The sequence below is a fragment of the Podarcis gaigeae genome (genome assembly GCF_964106915.1).
Source record: "Podarcis gaigeae genome assembly, chromosome: 8".
Classification (NCBI taxonomy): Eukaryota; Metazoa; Chordata; class Lepidosauria; order Squamata; family Lacertidae; genus Podarcis; species Podarcis gaigeae.
This window is the reverse complement of record NC_139684.1, coordinates 29,721,639-29,738,545: the sequence shown is the minus strand read 5'-3', so window position 1 is coordinate 29,738,545 and position 16,907 is coordinate 29,721,639. Positions and strand designations below refer to the sequence as shown.

The window sequence follows — 16,907 nt, the reverse complement described above, 5'->3', positions numbered from 1 at the left end:
TTCCTTTTTCAAAATGTGAAAGACTTTCCTTCTTTTTTCCGGGGAGTTTCCGCCATTTATGTTCCAACTAAGAAGCTGTAGAGACATCCTGAATCAATTGACGGGTTCTACAATGGGGTATCTAAGCTTCCTCCCGATCCCGGGGGAGGTAATGCTGGTCCTGGTCCTGGTGGTATAACTCTTGGAGATGGTCCCGGTGGTGGTGGAGGCCAAGAAGCTGCAGCTCCTTTTTGCAGGTCCTCCTCGTGGTCGTGTAGGAACTTCTGCTGGTCTTCAGGTGATTTAATCTTTATTTTCCTTCCTTTGTAAGTAAATGAAAGTCCTTGTGGAAACTCCCACCTGTAAGGAATTCCGTTGTGTCTCAACAATTTGGTCAAATCTATATAGGTAGTCCTAAGTTCCAAGAGATATTTGGGTATATCTCTGTAAATTTCGGCCCTTTTACCTTCTACCTCCAAAGATTTCTTAAAATGTAGGCCTAGTATCTTATCCCTTTCTTCTCTTGATCTCAGAGCAACCAAACAGTCTCTGGGCTTGTCTTTCTTTACTGATTTTCCCAGTCTAAAGGCTGTCACAATTTTAAAGTCCTTTTCTTCCTCAATTCCCCAGAATTTGGAGAACAAAAGTGTCAAAAATCCCTCTAGATTATTTTGTTCCAATTCCGGGATAGCCCTTATCCTGAGATTACTATCTTTACTTTTCAATTCAACCAATGCCAGGTAGGCTTGTTGTTCCCCTACCTGCCTTCTCAAAGGTCTTACCTCTCCTTTAATTTCATCCACCTTTAAGTTCGCCTGTTCTGCTTTTTGGTTGGCTTCCACAGCTAATTTAAAGTTTTCTGCCGTAGCTCCTTGCAATTTCTCAATTGCCTGAGTGTGCTGCGAAACCTGTTCGGTTAATTTGCCAATAGAGGATGTAGCTTGGTCAATCTTTGATGTTTGATTGTCCACTTTTTGGTTTAAGACTGCCAATTGTTCCAAAATTTGTTTTAAAACTGTTTCAGATCCTCCAGTTGCCATGTCTTCTGCAGCAGGCTGCACTAGTTCCACCTCCTGTGCTGTCAGCACAGTTGGGACAGATGATCTGCGGTGATGAGTTAAAGTTGTTTGCAAAAGTTGCCCAGATTTTTTCTCTTTTTCTTTATCTTTAGCTTTAGCTGCTCTTGTTCTCCCTGTGCCGCTCATTCCACACCTGCCTCTGTTCAAGGTCAAATGGTCTTTTGTCCCATGGGAAAAACAAATCCCAAATATAAATAAAAAGAACCACAAAAAGTTTCAATAAAGTTCAGTTCCCATGCAACTATATTTCCACAGTCCTATAGGGGGAGTATTTCAAAGCTTCAAAAAAGAAAGGAACTATTTTCCGCCATTGAAGTTCCTCAATTCCCCATATTGAGTTTTGTAATTCCCAAACACAAAAGGAAGGTTTCCAGAACTTCTAATCTCTTAAAATCCAGCCATAAAGTATCAATACAGGTCCATGCAACAATGTTTAATGTTAGTATCTCAGTCTATGCAACAATTTCGATCTCTGCAACAATGTCGTCAGTTTGACAGCAGTTTGACAGTTCTTTTTCTATGCACTGGCAGCCCGGTGACGGGGTTATCTCTTTCAGCCCCGTTTAGCCCAGAAATTGGAGGATAGTTCTAAAGAATAAAAGTCTATACAACCCACAGTTCTTTCCTTTTTATCTTCAAAATACAGAGTCTCTCAATGCACCCTTTCTTCCACTTTTACAATCCCTTTTTAAATACTTCAGCTCGTTTCCGAGCCCTTGCTTTGATCTAATTAGCAGAGTCGGGAGGCGGACTTCCTGTTACTCGCCTCCCGCTTTCGGCCGAATTTCTTCAGTTTAGTTGGAAAATTTAGGACCCTTACTCACGGGTATGTTGTTCCAATTCCGATAATTTCAAGAAGAAAGGTCAGCGCTCATCAGCAGCAGCAGCGCGGCTTTGCTTCCACGAAAAGAGCGATGAACTCACAGCGCCGCTCCCCCTTTCACGTTCCGGAGCCTCTTACGAGGCTCCTTCCCCGCTTCTGGGGGGGCTCCAGGCGCCCGCCGAGTCCCACGGCCGCAGGCTCACTCTGCCTGCGGTTTTTCTTGATGGGTCTCCGCTTTGCCGCAGCGGACGACCCTTTTTCGCGGAGCCCCTCTTCACAGCGCAAAGAGGACCGCCATTGCTGTTTCGCGCCGCCTCCGTGTTCCTGATCCCTGCTCGGCCTCCTGTTCCTGACCATCCGGTGCTCCTATTCCCTGCTCGGCCTCCTGTTCCTGACCATCCGGTGTTCCTGTTCCCTGCTCGGCCTCCTGTTCCAGCGTTCCTGTTCCCCGCCCGGCTCTCCGTCTCGGACCTCGCCCCTCTTCGTGTGGACTCTGCTTACGCCCACGGTACCTTACCCCTGGGACCAGCACAAGTTGTCACATCCGCCTTCTTGTTGAGCTGTTCCAGTGAATCACTTATCTTACTTAGAACAACCACTAAGGCCTCTTCTGTCGACATTCTTAAGCAATCCAAGGTCAATCCCAGAATCTCACAGCTTTTAGGCTTGCAGCTGGAAATTCCCCCAGCTCAGCTCTTGTAACAGTTTCAAAAACTTCCTCTAGAGGGAAACAGTTTCTATTCGTATTAATCCTTTTAAACACAGTTCAAACATTAAATTTAGTTTCAATGTTCAGTTACTTTTACTCCTTTTTAAACGCAGAAGGAGACAGTGGAAACAAAATATTTCTCTTGTTTAACTAGCTGTCAGAAAACGTTCTATTCACAGTCGATGAACATTCCAAAAATGTCAGTCTTACTAGCAGCCCGTTTCCAGGTTCAGAGAGGTGGTATTTTACGTTCTTCACTCTCTCCTGCAGGTTTACACAGTCCAAAACTTCCCCCTCTTCTCCTGCTTCCAAGGGGGGGGTTTAATAATTTTAATTGATGGAGATTTAGTCCTTTACAAAAGACTTTCCAAGACTTTAGCTTGAAACTTCTTTGCTTCAGTTTATTTACAAAAGGGGAAGGCGGACTTCCTGTTTTAACCCTCCCCGTTTCGGTACCAAATTAAGACTTTTAAATATCCAATTCTCCGCTCTACTCACGGGAAGTTGTTTTAAAATCAAATTGTCCACAGGAAAAAGTCAGCGCTCTCCGGCAACAGCCATGCGGCTGCGCTCCGTGGAAGAAGCAGTCAATTTGAAGCACCTCGCCGCTCACCCCACGTCACTCCGGATCCCCGAAACCGGGTTTCCCCACGAGTAGGGGAGGCGCAAAAGGTGCCAGCCGAATCCCAGGTTCATAGGCTTCACCCGCCTGAGATTTTTAATGGGTCTCCGCCTTCGCCGTGGCGGCCAGACCTGGATTCCCACGAAGCAAATTCCTCCCGGAAGCCACAGTGGCCATTTTGAGTGCCATGATCTCATGTGATTTTGTGCTCCCCTCCCCCCCAGAAAAGTACCATACTTTTCCGTCTATAAGACTCCCCCATGTATAAGACGCCCCCTACTTTTGGGGACTCAAATTTAAGAAAATGGGGGGGGTGGCACAGAGTTGTTGAGCTTTTCGCAGAAGATTGCATCGCAAAATCCACCTCCCATCTGTCCCATCACTGGCAGAAGCTGCCAATCGCCTGCCCAACTGCTGGAGCACCACCCATTGGCTCAGCAACCAATAACACATGCAATAGTTATTGACAGCTGCAGCAGCAACCAATCAAATGTCCACCCTATGCACTATCCGTGTATAAGACGATCCCCACTTTTTAGCGTGGTTTTTAAAGAAAAAGCATAGTCTTATACACGGAAAAGTACAGTACTTTTAAAAGTACTTTTTTGGGCAACAATCCAAAATGTGTGATTTGGGGCACTGGACTCTTGCACAAGAGCATGCGCCCTCCAAAAGTGCATCTTTTGGGCTCCATGATCTCTTACGGGTCACATGACTCATGTAGGAGCACAGCCGAGAAGACACGTGTCCCAGTTTTGGGACTCAACATATAGGAGGGTGTGGGAAGCTGTTCTGATTTTTTATTTATTTATTTACAGAACTAAACCCCCTTTTGTGATAGGTTTGCAGGGAATCACCTGCTGAGCCAAAAGAAGGTTTGCAATATCTGAATTGATAAGAACGGAGGTGTTTCATCTGAATTTCCATGCCTTTCACATCCTAATTACAAAAGATGAGTGGGGAGGGGGGAACCTGGCTATGCTCTGTCTTTCACATCTCATTACATTTATTTGGCTTTATTACTAATTCTTTGTTAATATAATTTTCACCTTGGGAACGACATTTCTTTTTCTTTTCCTTTTAATCTAGTTAATCTGCTACATGAAACTCCTAAAGCAGGAAGTCCTTGATCACTGCATCATATTTCTCTGGGTAGTTTAAATGACACTCGCCATATTGTTGCAAGGAGGCTCTATCAGCCGGGAGCTCTCTGGAGGGGTGTTTGTGTATCTCTCTCTCTCTCTCTCTCTCTCTCTGTGTGTGTGTGTGTGTGTGTGTGTGTTTGCTTGCATGTGTGCCTCTGCCTCTGCCTCTGCTCAGTTTCCTGAAAGAGGGCTTTTTTGTTTTTCATTTTAATCTAGCCTGGTGGCCTAGGGAGACGCACAAACAGAGGCTGCATGGAAAAGATCACCCTCGTGCATGGATCTCTCTCTTTCTCCCCTCCGACACTGGCGCTTTTCATTTTACATCAGCGACGTGCCCAATTACATGACATCGCCAATGTACTTTAATCCCTGTTTCCTTACCTTTTGCCACTTGTTAGTGGTGCAAACCTCCAAAGGATTTGCGGCGTCGCAAAGACACTTCGGATTGTACAAGTTCCGTGAGCAGGTCCCTAAAGGAGACCGGGAGAAAGGAAGGAGTAGCAGGAGCTTACGCACTCGCCGTGAAATGCCAACCCAGAGGACAAGCTCTCTAATCCCACCAATGATGTCCCAGCCCCGTGATGGCTACCAGCCGACAATGCCCACAGACCCCAATCCATTTTTATTGTATTCCAGCTGCAGTGCTATATTTCCTGCCTCCCCTTAGCACCGCACATACAGTGTACTTGAAAACAAAAATCCATACTATTGATCCCGCAATGTCACCACAATTATTCTTTTGAAACAGCCATTGAAAACAAATTACATCTGCACTGCCTTTTCATCCGATTGCTCCGGGTGAGCAATGCTCACGGTGGCCCCCAGCGCGCTTGGCGTTAGCACTGTGTCACCGAAGACAGCCCGGCGTGAGGGAAGGAGGGAATTCAAGGAGAAAATAAGAACTGCCGGGAGCATAACTTGAAACGGGGAGGGGAGGAAGTCAAATTAAGCAGGTCACCAAAGGCCGCCACGTTGCTTGATGCCACATTCAAATGTTGCATGGCCGTCTGAGGAACATAATGATATGAGCAGAGCATGGCAACTAGAGGACTGGGCCTACCCTTCTTTCTCTCTCATTTTCTACCCCTCCTCTTCCTTCCACAACACAAGAAGATACTGAACTAATTAGATTTTATGCAGACTGAACCGAGACCGTAAAGGCCTCAACATCCCAGCGCTTTTAGCGCCTGGGTACACAAACAAATTAGGCGGCCATCTTGTTTACTGATCCAGCTTCTGGTGCCTTCCTTTTTGAAAAACAAAACAGCAGCCTGATCAAACAGAAATTTAGCAAGAGTCTTTTAGCATCTGTTAGCATTGCACGTGTAGCCCGTTGCAAAGGGGGGACGGATGGCATTCTCTTTTTAATATACTTGCTGCTTTACAGAGTATATAACAAACAAGGAGTCCACCCTGTGCCCATGGAAGCTTACATTTCAAAATCTAACAGAGGGAGCAGAGGATGGCAGAGGCAACGATGCGTATGTGTGATCCAAAAGGGTGTGTAGTGTGTGGTGTGTAGTGGCCTAAATTCCAGTTGAGATCAGATAATCACCCTCCCTGTTAATTCTGGGTACCTCCTAAGACTTTATTTTAATTTTGGCAGGAATTTAAATCTTCTCTGACATTACTGTTAGCCTTTAATTTATGATATGTCTGTTGCGTCTGTTGAGCTTTCTATACACTGTTTAGTGTTTAGTCCTTTGTTGGATTTTTTTACACAGAGGTTGAATGGCTGGGGATTCTTTCACTGTGTTTCTTGCATTGGCAGGGGTTTGGACTAGATGCCCCCTTGGCTTCCTTCCAACTTTACAATTACATGATACTATGATTTTATGTTGGCACTTTGGAAGCCACTCTTCACCCTTGGTTGGCAAAATGAGGACCACTTGACACCGTCCAACCAGAGGACTCTAGTAATGAGGGTGGCAGTAAATGCTTCTGAATACAGTTGCTGGAAAGTCCAGGAGGGGTGAGCGGTCATGTGCTTGGAGGTTTCCCATTTGTGCATCTGTTAGAAGAAGATACTGGATTATAAGGGCCATTGGCTGGATCTTCTTATATTCTTTTTTTAAAAATTCATGTGTATTGCTTAGGCAATTCAGGTGAATTGTTTCAAACAAACTCAAGTACTGAAAAATGCCAAATATATCTCTTTATGTGCTTTGCTTTGTGATATCTATTCTCCACCTTAAAAGATTCCACGCAACTCAAACAGGAGATTGGGAAGTGGGGAGTCAAAACTGCAACTATGACATTTTCTGAGCATGAGCTCAGGACATGATGAGCAATAACATAATCATAAAACACTTGTAAAAGCCTACTGGGTCAACCTCATGCAATTTGCAGGTTGATCAATGTCTCGGACATCGTAACAAGGCATCAAACCTGTAAGAGCAGCAACTAATTGTTATAAGACCCATTTTATTTATAACTGAAAAGAGAACTGCTTTAGATAGGTATTAAAACAGTTGGGCAAGCAGTAGTTATCCAATGAAAGGAATATAAGAAGTGATCTTATACCAGGTCAGACCTTTGATCTGTCTAACTCAGTATTATTTACAGTAATGACCAGTGGCTCTCCAGAATTTTGAACAGTCTTTCCCAGTTCTGCCTGGAGATGCTGGAGGTTGGACCTCAGAGTTTCAGAAGTTCCCCATCAGGCTTGAAAATGAAGACATTTTGACTCTAAACATTCAGGATAGTTGCTCTTCTGGGAGGATGCAATGATTATAGGCAACTCTGCATTTTTATTGCCCAGTTCATTTATCAACAGTGTGGTCTCAACCTGGTGAGCACTGCAGCATAAGCAAGGAACTCTTTTCCTGTCAAAATTCTCAAACATGGATCAGACCTCTCAAAGTACTCCAAGAGAGAGTATGGCTACCGGCTCTGGAATAGCTCATTTTGGAACCTGAGACCCGTTGTGTTGTGAAAACCATGTGGTCTACCACTGAGCCAAAGCTCTTCCCTAATACTGTCTGGGGTTGGCATCAGTCAAACAACCTCTGGAGGGTACTTCACAGGCAATCTACATATCATCTGGTCATGTTGCCAGGTGTTATTTGCCAGTTTCAGCTCATCTTTACAGTCACCGCTTCTTAGCTCATTCTTGCAGCAGTGAAAATGCCCCTTTGTAATGTTATGAATAGTTTCCCCTCTCTGGAAAACATATACACATACATATTTCATTCCAGAGGCAAGCATTAAAACATTTGGCCACCCTAGTCAAGGGAAAATTTGTTTGCTCAACTTTGACCACACAAGTCACCATGGTGGATTCCTGCAGCATGGAAATGCTAACTTTGGAGTATTAAGAAAACCAATAGCCTTGTTGACATGAGCATGGGATTCTAACCCCTGAAGCCTCCTGATATGAAGCATTGATTTTTCTGTCTGGGTATGGTTCTAAAGCCATTCATTCTGAATGGTCAGGACTCACAGGCTCAAAACGCAAGCGAGAGAGAGAAAAATCTGTTCTCTCCAGTTTTACCTCCAGGCAAAGTTGAGGAATAAACTCTACATTTTGAGATATGAGTTGTTCAAGCTGCATTTAGTGAAAGCTTATTGCATTCACACAAACACACACACACACACACACACACACTTCATTTTGTCAGAGAGTCAAACTGATCTGGACCAAATCCTAAACCAAACCTTTATTGCTCTTGTTGTTTTCCCACCACCTCTGAACTGGAATAGGAAACACTGCCTATTTGACCACACATTCTAAGCCTAAATTATTTGGATTTTGCATGCATAATCCAGATTGAAATTTTACACCCATGCAATGACGTGATGCTCCATGGACATGGGAGAGAAAAGCAAGGGAAGAAAAGCAAGCTTTCTTGTCCCATAAACACAGATGAATGACCCAGGCAAAGTTCATCATTGCATCCAATCTAGCCAGAGCTGGCCCTACCATTAGGCAAAGGGAGGCAGCTGTTTTAGGCAACTGATTTTGGTTGTCAAGAAAGGCCAGAAAATGATTGGTTATTTGATTTATTATGGCTGCATTATGTGGTTGTACTTTTCTGCCTCAGATGCCAAAATAATTTAATGAACTTGAGGTACTATGGCTATGCACCTTGAACAGGGGGCATGGATTATTTTTTTGCTCTGCCTCAAACTGCCAGTGTGGTGTAGTGGTTAGAGTGTCAGATTATGACCTGGGAGACCAGGGTTCAAATCCCTACTTGACTAGGGTTGCCGTATTTCAAAAAGTAAAAACCAGGACACCCCGAAAGTTGTTGAGCCAAAATAGCTCAATTTTTCGATTGATTTTTCTAAGATCCAGGACAAAGTGCCGCCTCTCAGAAATTTCCCCCAGATGTCAATTCTACTTTTGAAATCGTGGTAATGTCTGAGAAAATCTGGACATATGGTAGCCCATGAACTTGACCATGAAGTTCACTGAGTGAGCCAGTCATTGCCTCTCAGCCTCTTACAAGGTTGTCATGAGGATTGAATGAGGAGGAGGAGGAGGAGGAGGAGGAGGAGGAGGAGGACCATGTACACCACCTTCAGCTCCTTGGAGAAAAAGGTAGAATGGAAATTCAACAAATGAATGATAAATCTTGAGCCAGTCCTGATCTGAGCCCATAAAAACTGATTCTGCATAGAGTATTCAAAGTTACCAGACTTCTGTTACTTGAACCACAGCTTAATTGGAATAACTTCAGGTTATAACTAAGCCCTGAATGCTTTGAACTCTTCACACAGTACAGTTTTGCAAGATCCGCCAACTTGGGTGGCTTTAAAAGATTAGAGACACCCTCGTTATTATGTTCCACCACCATTTTTAGAACCAGTATACCCAGTTGCTGGGAATCACAAGGGGGGGGGATCCTGTCACACTCATGTGCTTGTGGGCTTCTCATTGGGGCATCTGCTTGACCACTGTGAGAACAGGATACTGGAGTAGATGGGCCTTTGGCCTGATCCGGCAGGGCTCCTCTTTGGCTCCCATATTTTGCTTTCCTTGACCTGTAGTCAACTTGCAGCCACAGAATTCCATCTGGATGCTTTTAACTAGAGGAAATACCTTTGGAAGAGAAAGGTTGCTTGTTATTCTACAAATAAGATCATCCAGCTTACTTATTTCACAAGTAACAGCCATGCTTACTTGTCATTCCTCAAATACTTCTGCCAGATGACTTGTTATTTCTCAGATGCATCCATGCCTACTCATTATTCTGCCGAAAGTAATTATGAGGTTTCCACACTTGTTATTCCTCCTGGTTTCCTACCACTGGGCTTGACTTAGCATTTGCTCATGTGCTGCCGATACGCAGCTGTGTTGACATGTTTGCTCCCCTCTGAGAAGCAGGAAAAGGACCATAGTAAATGTGCACTTTCATACAGGCAAAGGACACCTTCCTCTATTCCTCTCCACCTCTTAGTTTTCATAGTTCTATGAGACCCAGTGTGGTGTAATGGTTAGAGTGTCGGACAAGGACTTGGGAGACCAGGGTTCAAATCTCCACTCAACCATGAAACTCGCTGGGTGACCTGGGGCCAATCGCTGCCTCTCAGCCTAACCTACCTCACAGGGTTGTTGTGAGGATAAAGCAACAAGGTGAGACATATGCATGCCACCTTGAACGCCTTGGAGGAAATGGGGGGCTATAAAAAAATAATAATACACTGGAACCTTGCTTCTCAAACGGCTTAGCTGACAAGCATATCGGCTCCCGAGGCCGAAAACCCAGAAGTAAGTGCTCTGGTTTTCAAACGCTTTCCGGAAGCTGGACACCATCCCTATTTTGAGTAAATCTAATATTTTACACACACATACACACACACACACACACACACACACACACACACCTTTCTTAATTTTGAAGCAGGATTCTATTTCCAGATGTTAATATTAGTGATTAAGATCTCTTATTTGTACCAATATTTTAGAATACGGATGTAGAATGCCAGAGTAGTGTAGAGGTTAGCGTGTCAGACTAGGACCTGGGAGAGGCCAGGGTTCAAATCTTCACTCAGCCCTGAAGCTTGCAGGATGTGACCTTGGGGGCTGTCACTGCCTCTCAGCCTAACCCACCACACAGGGTTGCTTTGTGCAAATTAAGTGAGGAGAGGGAGAACCATGTTATGCCACCCTGAGCTCCTTTTAGAAAATGGTGGGAAATGAATGCAATAAAAATAAAATAAACAAGCAAGCAAATGTCTGGCCTTCCAGATGTTGTTGGATTACCGCTAGGGCTGGTGATAGTCAGAAGGCATCTGGATTGCCAAAAGTTCCCCATCCCTGAACAAGAATGTAGAGTGTTTCTAGAACAGATGTTGAGCTGCAATAGCATATAACTGCCTCTATGGATGCGCCATTCCTGAGAATTATATTAAAAGTACCCTCAGTGTACACAGAAGGATAGCTACATGTATACTAAAAATATAAACTCCTGGGTTTATGTATTTTAAAATATCAAACACACACACATATGCACACTCGCATTCTATTCCCAAGACTATATTCCTGTTTCCTCTTCATTCACCTACATACCTAGCACTTCAGCGCAAAAGCTTTTGTGTATTTATTATTACAATACTTACTGCTCTGACTTTTGAAGTAGATGGACAAATGATTTAGAAGCAGAGAGAGGCCTGAACCAAAATAATAATAATAATAATGCGCTGGGTTCTTTTTTTTTTCTCCCCCCCCCCCCTTTTTAGCTTGATTAGCCAAGCCAATGGAAAACTCTAGAAAACGCACACAATTATTTTAACTGTCATCGACTGGCAATTGTAATTGACATGATTTGTACGAGACGCGGTGTAATAACTGAATATATTAAAAAAAAAACCCGTGCGGCTTGATTACCAGGCGAACATTACTAGTGCCACAATATTATTAACAACACAATTATCGTGGCATCCCTAGGACACGCTCTTAGCACTTCGATGCATTAAGCGAGCCTTTGCTAACGAAGAAAAAATTAAAGTGCAGCAAATTTCAAAGCACCGGTTGTGCCCAATATCATTAAAAATTTATAAAACTGGGGCCCCCTCCGCCGCTCGCTCCACCCCCAATACTACCAGCGCCTCCCCCCGCCCTTGAACATGACAAGTGTTTGGTTTAAATGAAGATCAGCCAGGAGGAAAGAGCCGAGATCTCTTATTCTTTGTCTCTTCTCCCCTCGCTCCTCTGTTCTCTCTCCGGCTTCCTCCCACCCACCCACCCCCAACCGCCAGGCACCTCCATCCAGCTGAAATATGTAACCATTACAGAGTGACAGCTTGACACACAGTGACCTGTCAGAACATTCATCTCTCAATGTTTTATTTTAGTGAGGAGCCATGCTGCAGAAAGAAGAAGAAAAAAAAATAAGCAAGTTGTTTCAAGGCTTGGAGTGAGATCAAACATTTCTGGCATCCCCACTTACCAGACCTTTGATTTACAATGGATCTGTCAGGGGCTGATTAGACAGTGTGTGTTTAAAAACCTATAGATGTTGCACAATCACACAAGAGCCCACCTTCTCCCTTCCTTTTTTCCCCTCTTCCACCAAAGCAGGCAACATTCCCCCCTCCCCTCTTTGTCTGAATGACATGGATAAGCTGGTTACATTACAGACACACAGACACACACACACAGAGAGAGAGAGATACTTGCTTATACCTTGCAAGTGGGAGATACTTAGTGTTAAAAAGAAAATAAAAAATGGTACCAGCTGCCACGGAACAGCTCATTTGGGGATGAGATTCGCTCTTCTTGTGTTGCTGCTGCTGTCCATAGACATCAGCCTTCAACAAGCTGGTGCCCTCCCAGATGTTCAGGACCACAACTTGGGATGGGTGAATCGGTCCATTTCAGCTTTTCCCCATTTCTCATTCTTCCCATCTTAAGTACACCACATTCCCACATGTGTTTGCAAAACAATACGCAAACAAATTTTGAAAATCCATGGAAATCCACCCATGGTTCTGTTACGAATTTCTCCTAGTGTATACATTCTTCTGCATGCAATTTTGCCTGACATGCACATTTTTGTAAAGCAGTCTCCCCAAGCACACTGCATCTTTGCATGTAACTTTCACTCATCTATGCATTTTTGTAGGCACACTTTTACCCCAGTATTTGCATTTTTTATTTTTGTTTTTTACACATTACCTGGCCAGAGAACTGCATTGCGAAATTCAGAGAAGTGCAGATTTTGAAAGATAGGCATATTTCAGTTTCAAAATTGCTGTGGAAAGTGCTGGCTAAGTGCAAGTGCAAACTAAATCAAATTTCTCTCCCATCTGTGGTAACAACTCCCATCTTCCCCAGGCAGCCCATCTGAGGGGAGGGTAGCCCAAAACATCTGGAGGGCTCCAGCTTCGCAAAGGCTAGTAAACATTATGCCAGATTGGATTCGTTTACTCTTGCTTTTCAACACTCATAGTTGTAATACACTGTGGAGGTAGGATGAGTGAAGCTGTCTCTTCTGTTCTTTTCTATTTTGTATTCATCTGCTGTTTTCTTTGTGTTTTTTTAAGAGCCCTTTGTAAAAAAACATATTTAAATAATATGCATTTAAATCTGAATTTTCTCTGAAAAGTTTTGTGTGCTTTCTCTGAAACTATGTGTTTAAATACATGAAATATTTAAAGATGCATTTTCTCGGCATGTAAGTATTTAAAAGTGTTTAAACCAATGCTTAAATGACTACTTTTATTTTATTGCATTTGTATCCCACCTTTTTCTCCAAGGAGCTCGAGGTGGTCCTACCTCTCCTCATTCAATCCCCACAACAACCCTGTGAGGTAGGTTAGGCTGAGAGAGAGAGTGACTGGTGCAAGGTCTCCCAGTGAGCTTCATGGCTGACAAGGATTTGAACACTTGTATCCCAGGTCCTACATTTTAACCACTATGTATTGTGACCTTTCGAAAAGCATACAATGTAGTCTAGTGCATAGCTTAGATCTAATCCTTGAATTGTCCAAGAAGTGTGTTTTGGGTGATTTTGTACGGGAATTATTCAAGCATCCCAATGTGGATAATACATCCGCAGCAGCTACAAGCGAGGCCAGTATAAAATACATGTTCATTGGCAACGTATGACTGTTGTTACTTTTTTATTTAAAAGGTGCAGGTATTGAAATATTTTCACCGTCTTACAGTTTTGGTGCCTGTAATAGTGGCTAACGTAATTGGGAGAAAAGACCTGAAATATATGGTTTCCATTTGTATCTAGAAGAAAACAGCAGGATTTGTGCCTCCCATTAACACGTGTAATTCCTTAAGACTATATCGTGGCATATGGCTCATTGTAGGAAATTATAAATACATGTCTTTGGAGAGCTTCTGGTTGTAAATTTGGTGCTTTGTACATCCATAACAATGCAATCTGACAAATGTAATTTATGTAATATTGAGTTAATACTGTATTATAAAATTAGCTTTCTGTAGTAAAGCTGTAATTTTTAAAGAGAAAGACAATATGGTGAAGCAAAAAAACAAAAAACAAAACTAACATTAGCATTTTATGAAAAGTAAAGCTAATCTTCCAAAAGTCTGTTTCTGTGATTTATTATAATGTGAGATTTATGACTATTGGTATATTTAATCAATCACTAACTTACAAATGCAGAGCAGAAGTGCCATCCAGGATGGGTCCCAATCCTCCTGGAGCCAAGAGTCTCGGTGAAGCAAGTGGTATTACTTGAGTAAGACTCATGTGCTTTGGTATGACAAAAATCCTCTTAGCTCCCAATGTTAGGGCCGGCACCATAAGTTGGCATTGTCAGGCAGCTGCCAGCCTCACCTCACTAATGTTCCATTGAAGGGGCCCTGACCCTGCCTCTGCTTGTTCTCCTGGCTGCCTCTCTCTTCTCACCTGCCTACCCCGTGAGTAAGCTATGACAATAGCAAGGAAAAGTAGCAACAGTCGCCACTCCCTTTGCACTAGGCTCCAGTACAGACAGGTCCTAGAAGGAAAAGGTGAGTGAATGGGGAGTATGGATGTGGGTGAGAGGAGGCTTACTCAGAGACAAGGGCAACCAAGATTATCAAGACTATGGAAATCAAGCCTTGTGAGAAACTGTTGAGGGAACTGGGCTGTTCAACATGGAGAAGAGAATACTAAGTGGTGATAGGTTAACCATCTTCACATAGCTGAATGGCTGTCCCATGGAAGATGGAGCAAGCTTGTTTTCTGCTGCTCCAGAAGGGAGGACCTAAACCAATGCATTCAAACAACAGTAAAGGATATTCCAACTAAGCATTAAGAAGAAATTTATGGTGGTAGCTGTTCAGCCGTGGAACAGACTCCTTCAGAAGGTGGTGGACTCTCTTTCATTGGCACTTTCTAAAAAGAGGTCAGATGGTAATCAGGGATTCTTTAGCTATGATTCCTGTATTGACTAGTCTGTGTTAAGCTAGATGTCCCTTTGAGGAGCGATGACCTGAGGTGTTTCAGCACCTGGAGGCAAAACACCCCACTGCTGCTCCTGTGGTAGGGGCACAAACTTCATAAGGAGACTTCCCTGCCAGGCAGTGAGAAGATCCTTTCCTGCCCTCCCGCTGGACAGTAGGGCTTTGTATTGACTCCTCCCTTCAGGAGATGCCAGTGCAAAGTTCCATCACACCACCTAAAAGAAGAACTCCTACCCACCCAGCAGCAAATCTGGATGGTGTGACTCCTTCCCTCTTGCCAACTCAGCAGGAGGGGAGGCATTCCACAGAGCTTTGCCACCAGGCCATCTCTGTCCCTAAAAGATGGGGAGACCAATGGCAAAGCAGTATCCCTTGCGGGGGGGGGTCACCTGAGGTGGCCACCTCACCCAGGCCATGGGCAGGCCAGCTCTGCCTTGTGGTCTCTTCCAACTCTGCAATTCTATTATCTCTCTCAAGCGACCCACAAACCTCTCTTAAAACACTTCTGACCATTGGTCCCCTGAGCTCAGTATTATCAAACAGGGCACTCCCAGAACTTTCTGAAAATGATGGGGATTGGACCATGGACCTCCTGCATGCAAAGCAGTTGTTCCACCACTGAGCTATGACCCGTCAGCCAGCGCTGACTAGTCTAATGTAGTTTTCAAAGTTTGTACCTTCAGGGAAGTCTCCCCACATCAACTTTATTTATTTTATCTATCTGTCTTTTGAACTCATCCTCCCTCCTGGCTGACAAGCCTTCAAGGTGGCTGACGACAATCAGATCAGCCGAAACAAAGATCAAAACATGAAATCAAATTGGAAAGAAAGCAAATTGTCAATGAAAAATCTGGGGAATATAGAACAATATTTTTACTTTGAATAATATCATAGCCAGGCACCTCCATAAGATAGGATGCCGTTCCCATTCACCACCCACTCAACCTCTGAAAGTGAAGGCATGTAGGGAAAAGATTCGCTGCTCAGTGGTCTGAATACAAATGGTACCAGGTTCATTCACTCATATCTGAAGCCCTGGAGATCCTCCTGAGCTTGATATGTTCTGATCTGGTGCAGAATAGGGCCTCTTATAGATGCTCCTATGGATCTTCTCCAATTGATTTTCTAGTAGCTTCTGGTACCTAAAGGTCTATTGCCTCTGGATGCAGAGGCTCTATTTAGCTGTCATGGCTGAAAACGTAGATAGACTGTTGGTCCATGAATGTGCACCATCTCCTTTCAAAGGAGCCAGTGGACATCACTGCATCTTAAAGCCATGAGTTAATTCTAACACAATCTTAACCCCAGGCATCTAGCTTTGTTTGCATTCTTGCTTTACTTAACAAAATATGTAGACCTCTTCGCTAAATAAAACCTCTACATAACTTAACATATATGAATACATATATTTCCAAAATGTTCTTGTGAGGTGACTAAGCCTGTCCTTATATAAGCCCCACTCTTCACTGTACGTTAAAAGCACTGTTATAACACTGAATATAATAATGACTTCTCCCCCCCCCCCCAAGCATCCCAGAAATTGCGCTTTGTTAAGGGTGGTGGGAGTCATTTGGAGACCCCCTATTTCCGCTCGCAGAGCTACAATTTCCAGGCAAGAGGGGTTGATTCCTAAACACTTGCATAACAAAGACATCTTAATTCTACCCTAGCATGATACTAGATCTTATTAGCCTGCAAAAAAATCATGGGAGCAAGTAAAATAAAGATATTATACAAGGAGATACAATATTTTTGGTTTCCTTTAGCAGGTCCCAAGACCGTCTCCCTCTTCTCAACTTATTTAACCAGTTAAACACAAACAAATGGAAGTTTCCATGCATGTTGCCTCCGAGAGAATTACTTTTCATTTTTAAAGAGTGGTTTTCCATCAGTACAAACCTTTTCCTTTGCCTTATGCACCAGCAAACATACTGATACAATTTAAAGGTCATGTTCTTTTCAAACTGACAAGACCCTCCAAAATTTTGACGAGAGTCCCTCCAAGAATCGCACCGCACAAGTGGAAAGGAATTAAGTAAAGCATCACTTGATGTAAGCTCAATCATGTGAACTGATTAGAAAACGTAACCAGGGAGAGAACTGATCCAAAGTGTGACGGACAACCTTTCAAAGGAAGGAGATGTCAGGTTGATAATAATAAGCCAGTACCAGATAGGGAGG

General features: G+C 43.5%; 1 protein-coding gene across 1 annotated transcript in view; it reads left to right on the top strand.

Moving 5' to 3' along the window:
- Positions 1–2,692: 2,692 nt before the first annotated feature.
- ZNF507 (zinc finger protein 507) overlaps positions 2,693–16,907 on the top strand; it is a 218,623-nt gene continuing 204,408 nt past the window's right edge. The window contains exon 1 of the mRNA XM_083750482.1: positions 2,693–3,381. The gene's annotated coding sequence lies outside the window, so the exon portion shown is untranslated. The remainder of the gene's footprint in view (positions 3,382–16,907) is intronic.